Source organism: Molossus molossus, unplaced genomic scaffold, assembly GCF_014108415.1.
Source record: "Molossus molossus isolate mMolMol1 unplaced genomic scaffold, mMolMol1.p scaffold_m16_p_13, whole genome shotgun sequence".
NCBI classification, from domain to species: Eukaryota; Metazoa; Chordata; class Mammalia; order Chiroptera; family Molossidae; genus Molossus; species Molossus molossus.
The window spans coordinates 69,203,161-69,225,232 of NW_023425348.1; the positions used below are offsets into that span (position 1 = coordinate 69,203,161).

General features: G+C 41.5%; 1 non-coding gene across 1 annotated transcript; it reads right to left on the reverse strand.

Annotated features, from left to right (window-relative positions):
• Positions 1–4,796: 4,796 nt before the first annotated feature.
• LOC118629131 lies at positions 4,797–4,902 on the reverse strand. The gene has a single exon (XR_004959377.1). It is a non-coding gene; the product is annotated as a U6 spliceosomal RNA (small nuclear RNA).
• Between the last annotated feature and the right edge of the window lie 17,170 nt (positions 4,903–22,072).

Genomic DNA, 22,072 nt, shown 5'->3' on the forward strand with positions numbered 1-22,072 from the left:
CTAATTAGAAGTCTCTCCTCTTATCTGCCTTGTTAAGAAGGAAATGTTTAAAAAGCTATTAACTAATCACAGATCTTTGAAGCTGGCTTCACCTCCTCTGCATCCCCCTCCTCTCCGAGCCTGAATAGAGTCATGTGCTGATGAAAAGGCCAAGGAACTTTCTCAGGTGCAAACCAGAAAATCCAAGGTCAGGCTTCAGAAGTTGTTGCATAACTGCCGGTTGAAAATCAATAGTACATGTCCTCTATTCAGAGACATACAAACAAAAATAAGTACAACCCACTGAAGATGGCATCTGGTCCTTTGATTTCATTAGATAAATGTCAAAGGGTTAAAGTTTTCTCAATGTTGTCTCATAAAGGCAAGGTGTTACACAGGGTGGGCTTTGGACCCAAGTATGAGTAAGGTCATTATTGGTGAATCCCAGGATTCTCCAGGGGACTCAAGGAGTCACTATAGACTCTGTGTTGTCTTTGCCCTTGAGCAGTTAATCAATACCCATACACTGGTTCTTTTTTTGGTCATGGCTGCTGTATAAGCTCTAATATTACAGATACTTTCATCATCAAAATAGTTTTCAGGATCTACTGCCAGACTAGGAACTTCAAATTAGAGACTGTGCCATTCCATCATAGCATTTCAAGGTGGCTGAACAGTAATAATAATAATAATAATAATAATAATAATAATAATAAAGTAATACCTGTACTATTTATTTAATCTGTGCCAGGGATTAGGCTAAAAGGTGAACAGGCATTATTGCCTTTATAACTATGGCACCCATATATGATAGGGGCTATTATAAGCATCTTTATTTTAAATATAGAAATACTGAGGCCTGGACAGAAGGAGTTATTTCTCCAAAGGGACATAGATAATATTGTAGGCCTGGCCGACTTCAAGGCCTAAGCTCTTAACGCTTCATTGTTGAGATATTAATTCCCACTGAGAATCAGTCTGCCTAAAATATACATTAAATTAAAATCTGGCTTAGAAATTCTAACAAAATAGCCGAGCTCCTCCCCAACCCACTACTGAAGAAAGTTTCTTTTTTAGACTGAGTGTCTAGTGAGAAACACATGTAAAAGTACCCGAAGTGGCTAGATAACGGCAATGAGGCAAGACCAAAGAGCGTATGAGGACAGAGCAGTGATTTTATTTCAAGTGCAGTTCCAGTGGCAAAGGGTGAATTAAGGGCCAATGGCAAGGTCTCTTGCTAGGTATCCAAATGAAACATGCCAGGTGAAGAAAGAACTCATGAAATCATCAATTAGCAACCACAATGACAAACTAGCTAACAACTGGTCCTTATCAAAGAATTGCAGAGTGGTTTGAACGAAAAGATAGCCTTGTGGGTTCAGGACTATTTTTGAGGAGCCTGAATCATGCCAGCTCACTGAGGTGTGACTCTGTATCTGAGAAGATAAGCTCAACAAAGCTGGTGTAGAAGCAATAGACAGACTTCACGGTCAGATGAGAAAACTATTACAAAGGCTGTTGCAATGTACAATAAAGAAAAAAGGCTGTTGGATGAGCCCATATTTTGAAACAAATACCTACAGTAGAGAAAGGGAAATAATCAGGCATCTAAAATTTGGTAGATACTTCTACTTAGCCTCATCCCACAGGCAAGCAACTTTCTGCTCATAAATTAGGCCTTGCTGAATCAGCGCACCCAGGTTGGGAGTGCGGGAGTCGGAAGGAGGCAGTCAGGGTACCAATGCAAACACCAAGGTCTATTTGACACATTTCTCCCATTGCACAATATATTCTTTAGTGGTAAATGTTTGTCATGTGTATTTTGAGCTCAGGATGTATACTGATAAACTGCACAGAGTTCCTACCCTCGCAAAACTTATAATCAATTAGAAGAAACAAGAAAGAAATAAGTCAGTGACAGCCGAATGGATCAGGTGCAGCATGCAGGGGGTTGCTGATGGCTTTCCAGAAGAAATGATACTTCCTCTGGGACTTAGAGGTTCATAAGAGTGGTTCTGGAGGACAGAAGCAGGGAGCGAGGAGTGTTCTAGGATAAAAGAACAAAATCTGGAAAGTCTACTCAATGGACAATAAATTTTACAAAGTGTGAGAAGTTCAATATGGTTGGAGTATAATTTACTAAGGGAAAGTCAGCATAGTTGGTCCAGTGTACTGGCAATACAGTAGTACCCCTTACCTGTCAAGGATACTTTCCAAGACCTCCAGTGGATGCTTGAAACTGCAGATAGAACCAAACCCAATGTATACTGTTTTTTCATATATGCACAACGTTTCACTTGAAGCATTTTCCTGCTTCTCTTTGGCATTTCTGAATTGCCAGCATCACTAACTACCATTGTGCTTTGGGGTCATTATTAAGTCAGATAAGGGTGACTTAACACAAGCACTGGGATACCACGACAGTTAATCTGATAACCAAGGCTGCAGATAAGTGACTAATGCATAGATAGTGTACACAGGGTGGATTCACTGGACAAAGGAACAATTCATGTCCCGAGTAGGAGGGAGCAGGAGGGTGCAAGATTCCATCATGCTACTCAGAATGGCATGCAATTTTAATCTTATGAATTGTTTATTTCTGGAAGTTTTCATTTAATATTTTCAGGCCATAGTTGACTGTAGTTGACCACAAGTCATTGAAACTATGGAAAGAGAACCCATGCAAAAAAGGGGGACTACTGTATTGGCTGGAAATTTTATCCCGTGGTTAGGACACCAGCTAGCATAGTCCCAAGGCCCAGAGAACTGACAGGGCCATCACCCCAAATTGCACTTGGTTCTTATATTACTGGAGAGTATTTTGAGAGTCACTCAGCAAAGGTATTAAAAGGTTTACATATGCCTTAATGTCAGGGGGCAGACAGCTAAACCTGATAGCAGAAATAAGATTCAAAATCAAGAAAAGATTTATTGCGTAACAATTAGCAAACTTTTCTTTATTATCTCCCTACCACCTCCAGTGAGCCTTCTATTCTGGTCATTTCAGCCTGAGCCGACTTCCATATATGACATGTGCAGTCTCCCCTCCCATCCTTGACTGCTACTGGTCACCCTTCTCTCTGATTGTCAAAATCCTATTAATCCTTTCAGATCTAGCTCCAGAGACACCTGCTTGACAGAAAAGGTCTGCATTGCTCTACCCCAGAGTGGAGAAACTGCTTCCCTCAAAACTCCTCCTTAATGCAGCTGATAGGCCTAAAAGGAAACCTTCTGACCGGAACTCCAGATGATATAATTAACACAGATAAAAAGGTAACTCTTATAAATATGTACGCACAAATAAGCTGTCAAAAGAAATTAGCCATCCCTAGCCTTTCCCGTGAAACATAAGCGCTTTTGCCACTTTGTCACTTTTGATATTTTTTTGGAAATTGGAGAAATGTTAACATTAAGAGATTTCAAGTAAGGGATTTCAGTATAGCCTGTAGAATACCAGCATTTGTCCTAAACATATTGGGACCCAGTGACCCAGATTCTCCAATAGCCTGTGTCCGTTCTGCCAACCATATTGAGAATGCTTCCTCCAGGGACTGAGCCTCCTGCACCAGGAGGAAACACGAGCTACCTGTATTTTGCTTTTTTAATCCTCACTCAAGGATCTGATTGATTTTAGAGAGAAGGGAAGGGAGAGAGAGACAGAGAGAGAGATCAGTGTAAGAGAGGACAGCGATTGGTAGCCTTCTGAACATGCCCCAACTAGGGATCGAACCCTCAACCTAGGTATGTATCCTGACTGGGAATCAAATCTGCAACCTTTCAGTTTATAAGATGGGATTATGCTCCAACCAACTAGTCACAAGCTGAGGGTAACTACCTGTAGTTCCATCTGACCGATCAGCTAGCAGGCAGATAGTCTCTTGGACTTAATGTTTGACAGACCAATGGTCAGATGCCACTGGAAATATATAAACCCAATAGAAATAGAAATAAATGTGGTATGTTTTATAAGTCTCGGAAAGAAGAGTCCTCCTTTGGGACTAGAGCATAATCTTCCTGACTTTCTCAGAACCCACTATCAACATTTATTTGCTCCTGAGACATGTGGGAGATAAAACTTTGAGATCAAAGCTCTCTGGTGATTGAACTGATGCGTTCTAGGACTTAAACTAACACACAAAGATGTCTTCCCCATTGACTACTGGTGTGGACACACAGCAAGCTGACTATCCTGCTGTTGGACAGGACAATGTCATCCCTGCAGTCGACAGCTCCAATCAGATTTCTTTTTACCCTACTGTACCCAAAACCCAGGAAACGAAGATCTGATTGGAGGATAATCATCAAAGACAAGGAATTTAAGCACACATAGGTACACATACACGCACACCATATACCCTGAGTTCCTATTTCAAGATAGTTTTTTTTTTTGTTTAAGAAACCTCTGTAGACTGAGCAAAACAAATAAGACATGTGCACCTTTGTTTTTAGACACATTTTCCTAAAATATACATTCTCTGAATGTGGGAGAGGCAATTAGGAGCATTTGTGTGCATGACAGGAAACTGGCAACAAAAATATTTTCCATAGACCGACGGGAGGAGCATTTATTACAACCATAGTTCTTCCTGCCTTAGGGCTGGAGGAAGTACCTAGCACCTTTTTAATGTTTGCTACCTGTTTATCTTTTCAGAAAGCCAATTAAACGTGGAATGCGAAATCTGAGTGTCTCCAGCAGCTCTTTGCCAGACTCTTGGCTTGGGATGAGGTGAACTATAGGAAGCCAAGCGTTAGACAGAGGTTCGTTGGTAACTTGGCTGAAACATTGCTTCTCACCAATCAAATCGCAGCAGCATGGGAAAGCACTTCATCTCTACTCCTTGTTTGTTTTTTTCTTTCTTGTCAGGGGCCACGCTAACCTTCTCTGTGTTCCAATTTTAGTATATGTGCTGCTGAAGTGATCACCATCTCTACTTTTTAAATTTGGTTCAAATTAATTAACTTGTAATGCTCTAGGATCAGAAAAAAAAAGCTAACAATTCCCAAGTCACATGGAAAACTTAATTCAACCTATTTATTAACTCTTTGCTCCCAATGCCCCACCTTCCTATCTCATACATATAACATATACCACATTTCACCACATTACTCTACACAGATGATAACCTCTTAGGATAAATAGAGTATAAGTATATAATGATATGAGTACAGTATAAGTATATAATGATATGAGTACAGTATATGTGTGTGTGTGTATGTGTGCGTGCATATATACACACACACATAAAATTTTTATAGCAAAAACAAGTCTAAGTATTATTCAAAATGATCTCACTTATTTGTGGAACATAATGAAAATAACCTGTCGACCAAAAGAGATTCAGAATCAGAATCACAGAAATAGAAACAGACTGACAAAACTGAGGGATGGGGGTTGGGAGGGGAAGAGAGAGATAAACCAAAGAACTTATATGCACATATGCACAACCAATCTACATGGACACTAGGCTAGGGAAGGCAGGAGGGAAGTGGGAGGGGGCCAATGGGAAAAAAGGGGGACATCTATAACACTTTCAACAATAAAAAAATTAAATGAATCAAAAGTAGATGCTTTGAAAAAGGATGACTGTATAGTTATATATATAATGTGAGACCTAAAGGCCTGAAACTTGACTGTATTAAATTTTATCGTGTAGAATCCTTGAGAAAATGATTTAATTTATATTAGCTTCAATTTATCTACCTGCAATATGAAATAATTTTAGATCTACTGTTGTGATATGATTAAATGAAGTCATAAATAAGAAAAGTATTCTAATGTTGAGCATCAGCTGAATAAGTATTGTCAAGAAAACCATAATGTGATGAAAATGACTGAAATAACTATTAAGATCTTCAGCTCTGGGGGCTCTGTAATCAATATCTGCGAATTCAAGTGTCAAGTTTGCTACCTTTCAGCTGTGTAAACTTTGTAAAGCCTCCAAACTTGAATATAAGCTGCCTCATCTGTAAAAAGAGAATGATAATAATTATATCCTTCTATCGGAGCTGTTTTGTCAGGTTTAAATCATCTAACGGATATTAAGCTGTTAAGACAGTGTCTGGCGAGCAATTGAGTAGTTAACAAATTATCAGCCAGGGTCCCACTGGAAAATATATGGTTTACACAGTTTAGAGTAATTTGAGGAGCATTCAATGAAAGAACAATTTGCAAAGATGTACAGAAGACATTGGATGACCACAAGAGAGAGTGCAGGGCTGTTACCACCCCTGTGTGGGAAGGGATGAAGGTGAGAAGTGATCTGACCCAGCAGAAGAGAGTGAGAAAGAGAAAGCTGTCTTAGGAGTGCTGAGAGCTTTGCAGGGGGACCCCTAGCCCAAGGACTTCTTGCATAGAAGCAACTCTTTTCCCTCTCTTCAGTCTCTAGCTCTTTGTCCCATTGACCAACCCAAGGAGAATTTAGAAGGCAAGAGATAGTCCAGAATTCAGGGTTTGTTTTCTATAGAGTCAGATAGTAAATATTTCAGGCTTTCAAGTCAGAGGGTCTCTTGAAAACAGCCATGTAAACAATGAGCGTAACTGTGCTTCAATAAAACTTTATTTATGTAATCAGTCACAGTTTGCCAGATGCCTGATGTAGTCCATACAAATCAGATATCTGGTGCAGAGAGAAGACCGGAGAATGGATCAGGAGGGGCAGATGGAGGATATCCAGCTCAGAGCAATTTAGCTGTTGCAGCTTTTGCTATGCTTGTTCTTAATATGAATACCAGTTAAACTATACATAAACTGAACATATTGGCACATTTTCTTCAGCTGTACGGTGACTTTTGCTTAACCATGCAGATCTTACACAGGTGTACTACAGAAAACCACAAATTATCAAAGCTGTATAAACTCTGTGAAGGTAGAGATTGCATTTTCTTCACAGCTGTAAATTCTGGATCTCGCTTAGTGTTCTGGTGTAAGGCAGATGCTCAGCAAGTGCTGAATAAATTAATGAACCCCAAATGTATTAGATGTCCTAGGAAACATAAGGTCATGAATTTACATAGACATGTAACATACGTACAAAAAGTACAAATTTTAAACAGATAAGGCTCAATAAATTTTGACACATTCATTTAATCATCGCTCAGATCAGAAAAAAAAAGTCATTTTCTGGTATATGTACTTCAAGTATCTTTTCTTACCCTGGCTTATTATCTCTTTACTTTCTGAAAGATGTTTTCTGAAGATCAAATGTTTATTCCAATATTGTCTGATTTATCAATCTTTCAGTTATAGTTTCCTTTGAAGGCCTCTTTAAGAAATATTTTCATACTTTAATGACATTAGCTTATTCTCCTATGTTCACTTCTAGAAACTTTATTGTTTCTATATTCTAAAGAAAAATATTTTAGAAAAATATGTTTTTGTGTATGTTGTGAGGTAAATGTAGAGATTCAGGCTTTACTTATGGATATCAAATTGACCCAGAACCATTTATTGAAAAGATCATATTTTACTCATTGCACAGAAATGTCACCTTGTTGTTCAAGTGGTTTGCTGTAAACTCTATATTCTGATCCACTGATCTACTTACCTAAGATACTTGTCTTAATTATTACACCTTTATAAGAAGTAGTGATATCTCAAATGCTCTTCTTCAAGATGATCTTGGCAATTCTTGGCATGATGTATTTCCAAATATATTTTAAGATCAGCTTTTATATTTCCATAAAAGTATGGCAGATACATTTTACTAAAAATATATTAAATCTGTAGATAAATTTGGGGAGAATTTTTATTTTTATAATATTGAGACTTCTGATACCTGCATACAGTATATTCCCCATGAATTCAAGACTTCCTTAATATTTTACACTTTGTTTTTGCTTAAACATCTTACAAGATTTTTATTAGATGTATCCCTAGATATTTTGTGTTTTAGGCGCTGTTATAAATGGTATCCTTTTTAAATGTTCATCAGTGTCTGTTTTTGGTGTATTGAAATACACATACTTTTTATATATTGACCTAATGACATACAGTTTTTTAAAAAATATTTTTTTCGTTATTGATTTTAGAGAGAGGAAAAAGGAGACAGATAGAAACATCGATGAGAGAGAACATCAGTTGGCCACCTCCTGCATGCCCCCCACTGGGGATTGGACCCACAACCTGGGCATATGCCCTGACCAGGAATCAAACCTGTGACCTCTGGGTGCATGGGTCGACACCTCAGCCAGTGAGCCACACCAGCCAGGCTAACGTCATACAATTTTACTGAATTTAAATACAAGTTATCTAGAGCCTTTTAGCTTTTTTATGTTGAAATATCAGTCTTCCTGAGGTACCATGACAAAATACCACAGACTGGACAGCTTAAACAACAGAAGTTTATTTTCTCCGAATTCTAGAGGCTAGAAGCCTAAGATCAAGGTGCCACCAGGTTGGTTTCTGATGAGGCCTTTCCTCCTGCCTTGCAGACAGCCAGCTTCTCATGGTCCTCACCTGGCTTCCCTCCGTGCTCATGGAGACAGAGAGAAAGCCTGGCATCTCTTCCTCTTCTTAAAAGGACACTAGGCCTATCAGATTGGGTACCTCCTTTATGACCTCACTTAACTATATATTTCCTTAAAGGCCTCCTCTTCAAACACACATTGGGAACTAAGGTTCAACATAGGAATTTTGAAGGAGAACAATTCAGTCCATAACACATGGATGTCCAACCTTGAGTCATCGAAGTAAATCACTCTGGCAGCCTTGAACTCCACTTTCTTGTGTCCACCTCTGTTTCTTTCCTCTGAAATCTTAACCCCTCTGTGCAGCTGCCTGGAACTCTCCCTGGGGCCGTAACACCATTTATTGTAATTACTCTGGCTACCTTTCTCAGTTGTTCTTGATGGGCGAGTTGGTCTGCTCGAAAGCAGCCCTTTGTTGGTAGAAGAGAAACTCACACAGTTCTGACTGGGAAGTTCTCGATGGGATGGAGACTCAGTAGAGCTTACTAAGAACTATGCAGCATAGAGGCAGTAATAAATGTTGCAGAGAGAATATTAGGAAAACTTCAGAGGCCAAATGAGTGCGTGGTGGCAGAGACAAAATTTGGAAGCTTGTTTCATTGCATAGGGGATAATAGATGTGACCAATAACTATAAAGCAAGGTTTAATAGATACACGTCTTGCAATGATTTTATTTTCATATTTTTAGTTGAAAGAAAATTAAGAAAAGAGAGAAACCAAGGAAGGCACTTTTGGATGGGACAAAAATACATTTGCTTTGTTTTTGTTTCTCTTTTCCTTTTTAACCAAAATGAGAAAATAGAGGGCATATGGTATAAAATAAGGAGGAGAAGCAACATGTATGGTACAGGGCAATGGTTTCCAAATTTTGGCATGCATTACTATTATAGTGCTTAACATGCAGATTTCTGGGTTCTCCCTCCAGGAGTGAGACCGGATAATGTGTATTTCTGACATTTCTATGTATGCTGATGTTGGCAATGCTGCCGGTCTGGGAACCACATTTTGAGAACCACTAGTATAGAGTAACCATTAAAAGAATAACGGAAGTACGTGCAAATGACAGCTAATAGAGTGGTACAGTTGAATAGTATTAAAGAATTATTGCTTCAAATAATTCAAATACTTGCTTCAAGGAATTGTAATGTGTTTTATTTTGCTGAAGCCTGGGACCTGGGTATAGGATTATGGAAAGAATTATAACTTCTTAAGAAATGTGATGGCCATGCAGCTAGTAAAGAGGGCAATTACTTCAAAAATCATTTTTCCTAAGCCAGCATCCTGTTATCTCCATAACTTCACAAATAGTGCAATCTCCCTCTCCAATATTTCTACCAAAATTCATCCCGATTGGTCTATTACTCCATGATAACTTAACACATTAGTAAGGAAAAAAAAAATCACTATACAGCATTTTTGAATTACATTGACTTACATTCCTAGGATAGAGATTCCTTGAACCACCACTTATGATAAAATGAATCTAGGTGAAGAAATTTTCTTTAATATCAGGGGAGATTATTTAATGAAAGTGTCATCTTAGAGTCAAGTTGATATTTACATATAGCAAAACATTACATTTATATGTTTCTGGAAAATATTGCTGTGGTAAAATTAAAATTGAGGTAAATGTACAAATAATCAGCATACTGTTTTATGTTTCTTTCAAGTATTAAATAAAAATTGAATTATGAAAACATTGTCTCAACTTCATATTCTTCAGTCTGTTTGGAAAAGTCTGTCTCAGTGTTCTCAGTAGTAATGCAACTGTTTTCTTTAAGTGAAATGCATATTTTAGGAAGACAGGACATCTGTAAACAGGGTGCTAACACCTGGCAAGTCTCCCTGACTATTCTGCCTTACTAGTTGAACAGCTGGGGATGGGTTAATCCCCAGCATTTCTGAGAACTCTCTCTTTTATTTTTTTAGTTGAATTTATTGGGGTGACATTGATTAATAAAATTAATTAGGTTTCAAGGGTACAGTTTTATAATACATCATCTGAATATTGTATTATGTGTTTACCACCCCAAGTCGAGTCTCCCCCTGATCCCATTGCAATAACCTGGTTATTAATTAACAGGAAAGGAGCAAAGGGGAGACTAGATCATATAGTCATGCCACTTGTACAGCTTTGCCAGGCAGCTGCAGGTTAACATTCGCCAGGTCTGTTCCCCTCAGATCGCTGGGGAAGGGACTGGACAACAGACGCATACCCAGTAAGGTCTGGGTGCTGTGGGAAGGTGCTTGCCTCTCTCTCTCTCTCTCTCTTTCTCCTCACGACTACTGGCTTGCAGGGCTCTCATGTTCCTGTGCTCGCCCACAAGGCCCACAGCCATGTACACCCCACACACACACACACACACAATGGATTAATGAACTACAACTAGTCTGATGCTACATGGACCCAGCTCCACCATGGAATGGAAACTTTGGACATTGGCCTTCCTTTTAGCTCTGCTGGATTCCCAGCTACCCCTCTTCCAGGACTTGCTTAAGGGAAATGGTACTTTGCAAACTGAGGCATATAACTCCATGCCAACAAAGCTTTTTACCACATCTCCTCCTCCCGTGGGTACCTTCAGAAATGCTTATTCCAGCGGCGCCCCAAGAGCCCCACTCCCACCAGCCATGGAGAACGGCAATCCACGCAATTCTCTGATAACATTCCCATCAGCACTTCTCCCCCACACACCCTCTTCTACCTCCCCCACCCCCTTTCCCTCTCCCAACCCCCTTTCCCTTTGACCACCAACAATACTTATTCAGACAAAAAATCACAGTGGAAATTGCAGAACTCAGTACATTAGTATATTAACAATATGACAAAAGGTACTGAATCTGGAGATACAGTAGATGAAAACCTGGGAAAATGTCGATTGTGATAGCATCAATAATGAAATTCATTCTATTCAGGTATAGATGACACTTGGTGAACCAAATCTCTCAGCTCTTCAAAATGAGTTTAAAATGTCCAATAGCTTTCATCACCCTCAACCTGGGTCCGATCTGCCAACATGAGGAAGAGGCAAATTGAATTTCTAAGCTTTAAACACTGGGTCAGCAAATCCCCTATTGGTTCTTGGCTCCTTAAAATAATTGAATGTGTGATTTTATTAAGTAGACATTAAAAACAGAGGAAGTAAAAGACTCTATGGAATGGTGTTTACAAAGAACCATTTAATTTAATCAAACAGAATGCTCTGCTTTTTATAGTAAAGCATCAGAACGTTTGCGGTTACCCAGACACAATTTCAAAGAGTCGGGGAAGTTATGACCTCCTTCAACATGGAGTAAAGCACAGTGTGTCCTCTCAGAATGTTCCAGTCTTTGATGTTCGAGCACAGGCAGTCTTTCAGGCCTCCTGGTGCCCCGGGGCACTCCCTGTGGGGTCACCACGGGCCTGTGCAGCTCTTTGGACTGCAGAGTGACATGCCCATTACCCTCTCCCCACATGGACAAACAATCAGCCCTTCTGACACAGTCCCCTCTCTCTAATCTACCCAGGAACCAGAGAGTTTATAATGATAAATTATAATGAATACATTATATGTTTATTAATTGCAACATGTTGAGTAGCTTTAAGTTTTTTCTTCTTAATATCAAAAGGCAAATTACAAAATAATACACTTTTGCTCTGCCACAAACTAAATGTATGTTACTCGTGTGGAGCCCTTGACAAATGCTTTCGTGTTTCAGAGTCCTCAGTAAGCACAGGTTCTATATTTTGGCTTTCAGTTCAGGATATGACAAACTACATGTTTCTTTAAAGGGCTGGATAGGAAATAGTTTAAATTTTGCAGGTTATAAGTCTATGTCGTAAGTATTCAACTCTGTGTTTAATAGTGGCATTTAAATTGGAAACAGACCTACCTGGGTTTGACATCTAGTTCTGCCATTATGTGACCCAGGGTGAGATGTGTAACATCTCCAAGTCTTAGAGTTATGACCCGGTCCCCAAACATAATTCATCTGGAAAACGGCGTAACAAAATCTTTCTCCAAGGCTCCTTGGAGAGACTACTGAGTCCCTAGTATGCTCTAGAGACAGCGCCTCACAATTCTCTGCAATGCTCCTCCTCCCAACAGTGGCTTGTGTACTTGTGATCAGCCCCCCGGAGAGTTCTGGCAATAATTCAGAGAGATTAGTTCTGGGTCAAGCAGCTAGCAATACACAGCTGGGATTCTCAACCAAAGTTCCTGAGACCCCAAAGCCCTTTGTTCCTTCTAATTTGTGATACCTGCTCCTCACTCTACTTCCTGTTAAAAATGAGACAGCAGCCCTGGCCGGTTTGTCCCAGTGGTTAGAGTGTTGGCCCTGGGTCCAACGAGCCGCGGGTTTGATTCCGGTCAAGGACACGTACCTTGGTTGCGGTTCATCCCCAGCCATGGTCGGGTCATGCGGGAGGCAACAAGTTGATGTGGCTCTATCACATTGATGTTTCTCTCTGTCTCTGCCTCTCTCTTTGTCCCTCCCACTCTAGCTGATGATAAATGGAAAAAGAATCCTCAGGGGAGGAATTAAAAGAATAAAATGAAATAAAAATAAAAATGAGAGAGCATGCAAAGAAAGAAAAAATGACTAACATATTTCGTGGCCTGTGGTAGGTACTAAGTAAATGTTGATTTTCTTTCTCTCTCTAGAGAGACAACCAAAGCTTATTAATGGCAGCACTAGAAAGACAGTCTGATCAATATTCATGAAGAGAGAAGAGAAGGGGAAGAAACCTATCAGATAACATCAATAGCTTTGAGTAGAAAGTTCAATAGTTGTCCGGCTCTCATGCACGAGCGGTTTCTGATGGGCAACACCATAGGGCACGAGGCCTGACGCCAGCTGCAGCCTGAACTCTCCAAACAGAACCCTGTCTGGGAAATGTTCCGTTCCAGAGCCCATCTTCGCTGACGCATTCTCTTTATTTCCAGCGGCATCTGTTAGTACGCCTAGGTATTAGCAAGATGATGTTTCTCTCCTAAGCTTGCATTTTGTCCCAGAGGGAAAAAGACGTCTGCGGTCAGACCCTGAGTACTCAATAGTTCTACACAGCTCTGAAGAACACAGCTGCCCATTTACCCCCTTTGTCTTCTCTCCTTTTTCAGAGAGAACTTTCCAGGGTCTGATGCTCTGTCTAACAAGGGTACTGTTGGGTCCTGCAGAACTCAACTACAAATACACAAACTTAGTGACCATGTTTATTGAGCACTGTGACAAAGATATTATATCAGTCATGAGAGCTAGGCTGTGCTGTGCCAACACATTAGGCTTCAAATCTTGATGATGTGATGCAATAAAGATCTATGTTTTGTTCTTGTAAACCCTCATGCAAGCTGGGTGACTCTCTGGGAAGCTGCACTCCAGCAGTGACCCAGTACCCAGGCTCTATACAAGCTCTGGTCCAGACGTGATATACATTACTTAGACTTATAACCCATTGCCCAGAACTAGTCACACGACCTCTGCTCATTGCAAAGATGGTGGTGAAATGGGGGGGGTACGGGCATACATGGAAATGTAATCAACCTAAAGGGTTTCTGCATGAGACAGGCCTGCTGACAACCAGTGCAATGGAAAAATGCCTTTATCCTATTCCAAATCATTTAATACTCCGGTTGTCTTTAAATTCCATGGAAGGACTACACTTGTGTATGATGAAATGCTATTGAACAGCTCATTGTGACAAACATGAATTGTCTTAGGCTTGACTGAATTTGCCTTGGCTCTCAGCCTTTTACCAAATTAATACTTGAGGGGTGACATATCAGTGCTATTCCATGAGGCAGAACTTAGACCAATGAATGTCACTAGGAGATAGTCTTTGCCTTTGTATTAGCAGAGAAAGTCTAGCCTGGGTGTAGTCTGTATTTTCACTTACAGTAGGGAAATAATGAAGGGCGCTCTGGACCCCAAGTTAGATTTTCAGTCCATCCTCTTTCCTGGACAAAGGGAAAGAGTCTGATCTAGATGATCAGGCTCCTCAAAGGTAGGGTTAGGGGAAGAGAGTTTGTCCCCCACTCTGCTCTGATATACAGTGAGTAGGAGAATCTCAGGCTCTTATTTGAGAACAGTGTTAGAGAAAAACACCCAAGTTATCTTCCAGGCAGGAGAACCAGAAGACAGTTCAGAGGTAGGATGAGATCAAGGTTAGAATAGGAGAATCTGGACAATCTGTTGTCATGGGCCAACACAACTAGAATTTTTATTTCTTCAAACTGTGTGCATAGAGTAAGGCCATTTAAAGGAGCCAGGAATGAATAAATGTATCAGAGACTTTTGACTAAAAGACCTTTGGCTGGAAAAGAAGAGATGACTATTTACCCAACTCCTGTGAGCAAGTTAAGGGGTATTGAGAAGGCAAAGGTAGCCAACTCAGGCCACGGAGACAGGACCATCTGCCTGTCCTGATACACAACTTTGATACAGGTTAAAAAACAAACAAGACAAACAAACAAACAAACAAACAAAAACTGTTGCCTTCACCAGAATACCTCCTTGGAAACATGTCCAAGCTCCTACATAGAGTTCTCAAACAGAAAGAACACAGTATCTCTTGTAGAATAAAGAATTATTATGGGGAAAACAAAACACCTTTATTTGGCACACAAAGAACAGTGACACCCAAGGGAACGATAGCTAAAAGGAAGGCAGTAGAAATGATAAGGTGCAGCTATTCTGCTAAAACGAGTCCCGCCAGTCTGAGTTGGAGCCAATTGTGGTGATGTTGGCGACTGCAGAAAAGTAAGAAATTTGAGGGAAGGCGTGCGCTGGAATTGGAAACCCAAGACCCAAACCGAGCTGGAGTTGTGTGTCAGTGTCAAAGATTTCATTTCTCCCATCCATGTCGTGCCTGGGGCACACAGAAAGGAAGGAGCACAGAGGGGTGGCCTGAATGCAATAGAGTGAGTTGCCTCAAGAAGTAGTGAGATTACTGTTCATGGAACTACCTAAGAAGAAGCAGGATGACCAATTTCCAAGGTTGGTGTAGGAAACCTGCTTTGACAGAGAAACTGCGGAAGAACCTAAGGTCCCTTCTAACATCTTTCAAATTGCAAACGAAGGGTCTGGTTTTCTTGTGGGGCTTAGTTATGTCAGATTGTATCTGTGCACCCTCTTACTATTCAGAGCTCTGTAATCCATAGCTGTCTGGAAAGTCAAAGGGATAATATGGAGAAGGATGAAACAGGCAGAGACAAACACTGGGACCATGCAGCCCAGTGTGTTCAATCGTAGCTTTCTCTGCATTCTAGTCCCTGCCATCAGCTGCAGCCAGCCCGTCAGATTGCTGCTCCCAATCCGCAGTGGCAGTGCCCTTTCTACTGACAGTCGAACCCCGGGTATTCATTCTGAGCAAGGCGTGAGATTCACTGATGAGGCGGCATTTTGTGTAGACGCAAAGCTGGAGAATCCCAGTGCACCTGTTGACAGACAGGCCTCTGCTCCCTCTGGACGCCTGCCCATTCCTGTTCCAGAAGCACCCATCCCAGTCTGGTGGCCCATCTCCTGCCACCACAAGCAGGAGGAGCTGGGTGTCAGGATTCCCCTCGGGACAGGGCCCCGCGGCACAGCTGTTCTCCCCCTGCCCAGCTGCAAAGCTTGGGCTTGCTTCGCAGCTGCCATGGGACCGGCAGCATTGCCCTTCAGGCTGTCCCTCGATGGGGCCTGGGCTCATCTGGACTCAGTGCTGCCTGCCTCCTCTCAACATGAGTTTTCTTCCGCTCGTGATCAATAAGTCACGGGTCTAGCTGGCCTTTCCCAGCCATGAGACAAGCACAGCTTGAAATAAAAAATAAATAAAATTTTAAAAAAAGGCCAACATAGACTCTCGCCTTTGCCTAGTATTTCTCTCCCATAGTCTCAACCCCACCACTGTGCCCAGACTAGAATTTATGTCAAAGGGGGGTGAAAAAAGGGGGGGGATGGGAAGGAGTGAAAAGACAGAAGAAAGAGGGACAGGGGAGAGGAAAGTGGTCAAGGGGAAGTCATTATGTGTTGGAAGATCTAGAAAATACATTTTTCTATTCTGGAAATATGCTTACGCATGCTTATTCTTCCCACTGGCTTGAACCAGAAGCCACAGTCTAACCCTTTACTGATTTCCTTTACCCGCCCATCCACTACGCTCTAGTCGGACCCGTTTCCCAAGCCATGCCCCTGTTATATTTCCTTAGGCTCACAGACTCCCAAACTTGGGAGACAATACTTAACCAACTGCTTTCCCTTGACAAAATAATAGCTATTAGCCTGTTGACTGTTTCCCATGATACCGGCTCAATTCCAAGGCTCTATAAGTGTTCTTGCCTCTACTAGTCATCATCTGCTTATCCATTTTTGCCAACTCAATTTTATCATGAAGAAACTGAGGCTAACTCGCTTGGCATACAGCAAGTAAGAAGCCATAATTCAACCCCGGGCAACCTGATTCCCTCCTGCTCCTGATTCCCTTCCATCAACACAGCCTCCCAGGAAGGAACAGAGGGAAGTGATAACAGCGTAGTTCAGACTCCGAAAGCAGCGTCTTCTCAAGCTACTGTGTCCTGCAGTGAGAGTAGACCGTCCTCAGAATCCGTGGGGATGGCCGAGACGCAGCTGCTCTTTCCTTCCCAAAGACTGCTTTGGAACAAAGTGAAGCAGACGTTTGGTTACATCGCAGAACTCCAGAGCAGGAGGGAAATGCAGCCGAACTCTATTTTACAGGTGAAAACACTAAGGCCCTCAACCTGGAGCGGACTCATGCGATGACTTTGCTGAGTGTAACTAGGACCAAAGCTGCTAAGTCAAAGAACTTCAGAACGAGAGGACATCTGATGATCCATCTAGTCTCAGCCACTTGTGTTTACCTGCCTCAATTTACAGCTATGGGTACTAAGAAACATAAGCAACTGGTCTCCCTTCGAATCACAGTATCTACTTTCTACAAAATGTGGACGCCGCTGTTGTGGCCAATTTCAGAGAAATATTGAGGCTCGCAGATGGTGTCCAGAATGAGCAGACCAAATGAAGGGTACAGTGGATAGTGCTTAGATGTAGAAAGTACTGAATAAAGAGATATTGGACGATTGAATAGTGTATGATTGAATGAATAACAATTTAAAAGTAGAAGTAGAAACAACTGGTCAATCCACTTGATTCCAAATATGCCATCTTAAAACCTTCTGTAGGAAAAATCCTAGCATCTTCCCTATGAAGAAACTCTTTCACTGGGATAAAGTAGGACACTTTGACTCCGGGATAAAAGTGTAAATGGGATCCAAACTTTGTATTTGATCTAGCGTTGCATCAACCTGTTTTAACCTGTCAGGTTAAAACAGGAAACAGGCTTCAGTAACCTGAGTGACCTTGAGACAAGGTTCCAGGGTCTGGTGCCTTAGGCTATGTCCCGAGCAAAACCTCCTCAGAGATGTCTCTACTTTTTGTGGATTGCTCTGCTTGCCTCACATTCATCCCCCTGGTATCGTTAGCTGTTATTTTATGTATGTCTAACTACAATTTAAGGAACACTAGCTCACACTGTAATGTAGTGGTTAGTTAGGACCTTAGGCTCCAGCTTTTTCATGGTCAGATAGTTCTTATTACAGTTGTATCTCCATCACTTAGCTGTAAGATACTCAACCCTCACTGAATCTCTGAACTCTGTTCAGAGCTCATCTGTAAAGTGGATGGGCTCAATAACAGTCACCAACTTGTTCTTGGTGCAGAGGATTTAATACTATAATATTTTTCAGAGATTTCATTTCTGCTTTCCAAGAAGTTGTTTATAACTCCAGACCTGACCCAAGCAACTCCTCTCCTGACCACTAGTGGACAATAATATAATGACCTCATCTCCCTTCTTAGCTCTATTTTTATAAAACAAATTTCTGGTTGATCATTAAGATATTTAATCCCCAGGCGTTAACTATTAGGTTGGAGTCAGAATCAAGTCTGTTCCTTGGCGTTAAAAAACAATTTCAGGCTAGAGTGAAGACAAATTGTTTGCGAAAAGAGGCTTGATTTTATTTATGCATATATTCACTGTCCCCATGGTCAGTGAACAGTATCTCATTCAAAATTCAATTTGGGGAATGATGGTGCTTCTGAATGAGAGAAAAAGAAGCATAGATAAAATCACCACAGAGAGGCATTTGTCTATTTCTTAGAGGTTGGAAGAGTCACTGCAAATAGAAGAGAAGAGTCCTGCTCAGAAGACTCTTCTGGAGAGGATCCTAGAAGAAGAGCAAAAATGGGGAAAGAAGGTAGGCACTCTCTCTCTAAAGATTCTGATGGGCATTGGTGAGCCCTGCCTCTGGCAGCTTCCAGAAAAGAGGGAGGGAAGTATGGCTGGAGGGAGAAGCCAGAGAAGAACTTTTTTCCCTGTTTTAACTAGTAAGACAGGAACTTAAGTGATGGGGTTGTTCTCAGAGATGCTACATTAGACCAAAAGATGCCCTGGGTCCCAGAGACATGTCCTTTCTCTGTGTTTATAAGAATTAAATATTTAACTTCAGCCTCTTGTGTTTGAAGCTTCTCCTAAGACTCAGTTCTGGCATTCCATCCTTCTCAGGAGGGTCAATTAAAGAAAGATTACTAATGTGATTTTTCTTTTCCTACCTTTCATGGTCCAGAAAGGCAACCCACTTGCACTATGGAATAATAACTGATGAGCCAACTCCCTTCTGTCAGAAGCTGGCAAGGTGAAAACATGCTTAGAGAATGGAATTCAGAGAGGAGACAAGGAAGGAACATGTAGGCACCTACTCTGCAGCTGACTGTCCATACAGCTCCTTATTTGGAACTCACCACCACCCCCTGACATGAGTGAATTGTGTCCATGTTAAAGATGGCAGAACTGAGACCCAAACACATTAAGTAGCTTACCCAAGGTCACAGAGCTACAGAGTGGCAAAGCCAGGTTAGAATGTCTATCCTGGATAACAACCTAAAGTTAGGACTCCAACTCCAGTTAGTGCGTAGGGATAAAATACCTTAACAATCTGCTAAAGCATGATAGAAAGAGCATGTTTTGCAGGACGGAAACTTGGAAAACAAAAGACAAAGTCATTAGATCATGGCTCGTGTGAAGGCTTTGCTCTTGCCTAATTGTCCTTTCCGCAGCTGAAGCAACTGTTAGCCAGATAGACCAAGAGTTTCTTCTTTTTCACAAGGTCTTTAGCTTGTTGCTACATGATTGCAGCTGGAAAGAAATGTCTGCTACTTTATATATATAAGTGGATGTCTGCACACATACACATAGGTATCAAAGAATTTAAGAAGGGTGGCAGAATGAAGTTTCTCCTCCTCCTCTCCCCCTGCACCTTCCCCTCTCCTCAAAGTCAGATGTAGCATCATTCCAGGACAAGCCTTAATTAAATAGAAAAGGAATTTCCTTAATTGTCATTTTTGGCAAATGTTTTTGTTATCTCTGAGAGGGACTTAGGCAGATCTAAGAATCAGAAGGGAAACAGAATTTTCCAAATCTTTGTCTTTCAAGAAGCACTGGGCAGAGAAGAGTGATTAATGTATATCATCTCCTTCCTTCCTTCCTTTCCTTCCCTCCCTCCTTCCCTCCCTCCCTTCCTTCCTTCCTTCCTCCCTCCCTCCCTTCCTTCCTTCCTCCCTTCCTCCCTTCCTACCTTCCTTTCCTTCCCCCAGAAAATGTTTCCTGATTGCTTATGATGTGGTAAACACTGTACAAGTCCCTGGGAATGAAGCTCTCATTCAAGTCGCTGTACCTGACAAATAGAGCTTTGCAACTAGTGGAATAAATAGGCATTAATCAAGTGATCCCACAAATCATTGTGAGTTTTCAGCTCTGGCACATGCACTGAAGAAGAGGTGCACAGGGCTTTGAGCGAAGGTCTGGTCAGGGAGGCAAAGACAGCCTCCTGAAGGAGACACGTGACTTGCCGTGTAAAGGATAAACAGGAACCAACTTTTCAAAGTAGGTGAGGAACATATTTCAGGCAGATAGGACAGCATGTGCAATGGGCCTGTGGTGAGGGGTCATGGCAAGTTGGAGGACATGAACAGGTACCAGTATGGGTAAATAACAAACAAGGAGGGGAGGTTCCTTGTAAGATGAGGCTGAAGAGATGAACAGGGCTCTAAAGAGACATGTAAGTCATTGTGAGAAGTTTCTCACGAAAGCCTCAGAAGGGTTCTGAGTAGGAGATGATAGTAGGAGATGAGATGATCTGGTTTGTGTATGCGGTGGGTGGGTGGGGGACACAGATAAATTCTCCTGCCCATCACATACTCTGAATCTCTGTTCCCAGTTCATTTCTGTCATCCCCACTCATCAACGTGCATCCCATGGATACAGTTCTCTCTTTCAGCCCTTGATCCCCACATCCCCACACTGGATATTTTCTATTTTCCTGTGTTTTTTTTTTTAGTCCTCCACTGCTAACACAGGCAGTATGTAGCATATTTTCTACTAATGCTTAGTGATTCCAGGGGACTTCTGCAGAATACAGATGAGGCAAAAACTGGATGTTGAACATGAGACTTGAGTCTCTTAAAGTTCTCTGGATAATTTCTACCAGGATTATCTCACTGGCTTCCTTTTGCCTTTTGACCCATGTCACTGTTAACTTGACACAGCATCTTTTTTTATCTGTTAAGATGTTTGTCCTCCACTCTCTCCAAGTCTCAGGACCCTCCCCCTCTGCCACCCCAAGCTCCTGTCGACCCCTCACCGGCTCTCAGAGTCAGGCTCAAAATTCCTGCTTCCATTTATTTTTCTTATTAGTGTGATGGAGAACAGGACACGAGATGGAAGACTTTGCCTTTCAGAGAGAGGTTTTATCCAAAGCAAAAAGGAAAATCTGCGACTAAAAGAAATACTTTTCTACCTAGCCAAAGAGTTTAAAGCACAGCAGTCTTTTAACCTCGTGATTAGTTCTTTCCTTTACACGTATGAGAGTCTTCTGCTTGTTTTGCTCACCTGACCCTGTGATTATGCCATCTCAACGCCAAAATGCAAGAAGTACGAGGAATGTTCAGTAAAAAAAATGACTGTAGCAGGTCAAAACCAGACGATAAGAAATCAAGTCTTAGAAGAGAAGAGAGAGCATACCTATTTTTAGAAGCAAGTGGATAAAATAGATCTGTGCATGAATTTGGAGATGGAAAAAAATGAATTTGCTGTAGGAAACATTAGCTCCCAAAAGACACTGAGAAGCGACAGTATAAACAGCAACCGGGGCAGAAAGGAAGATAGAAAAGGAGAGAATGAGAAAATATGAAGGCTGCCGAGATGAACAGAACGATCTGCCAGCGTGTGTGTCTTTCCTCTCACAAATGAGCTTCATCGATGGGCTTAATTGTCTGAACAAATGGGACGAAGCTATTTTCAGACCAATTATTTTTTCTAATCACCAATCCCCTTACAGTGAAGGGAACTGCAAAGAAACCAGGCGTTTCCAGGCTTCATCCTCTCAGCTAAATATTTACATTCACACTGCTTCTCAGGCCTCTAGACGATGAGGGTTCATGGCGATAGCAAGTTCAGGCTGCTGCAGGTGAGTCCTTCAGGGAACCCATTGCTCTGCGCACCACCTGCCAGCCAAGAGCTTCTTTCCTTTATTCAGTGTGTGTGTGTGTGTGTGTGTGTGTGTGTGTGTGTGCATGTGCGCACGTGTGTGTGTGTGT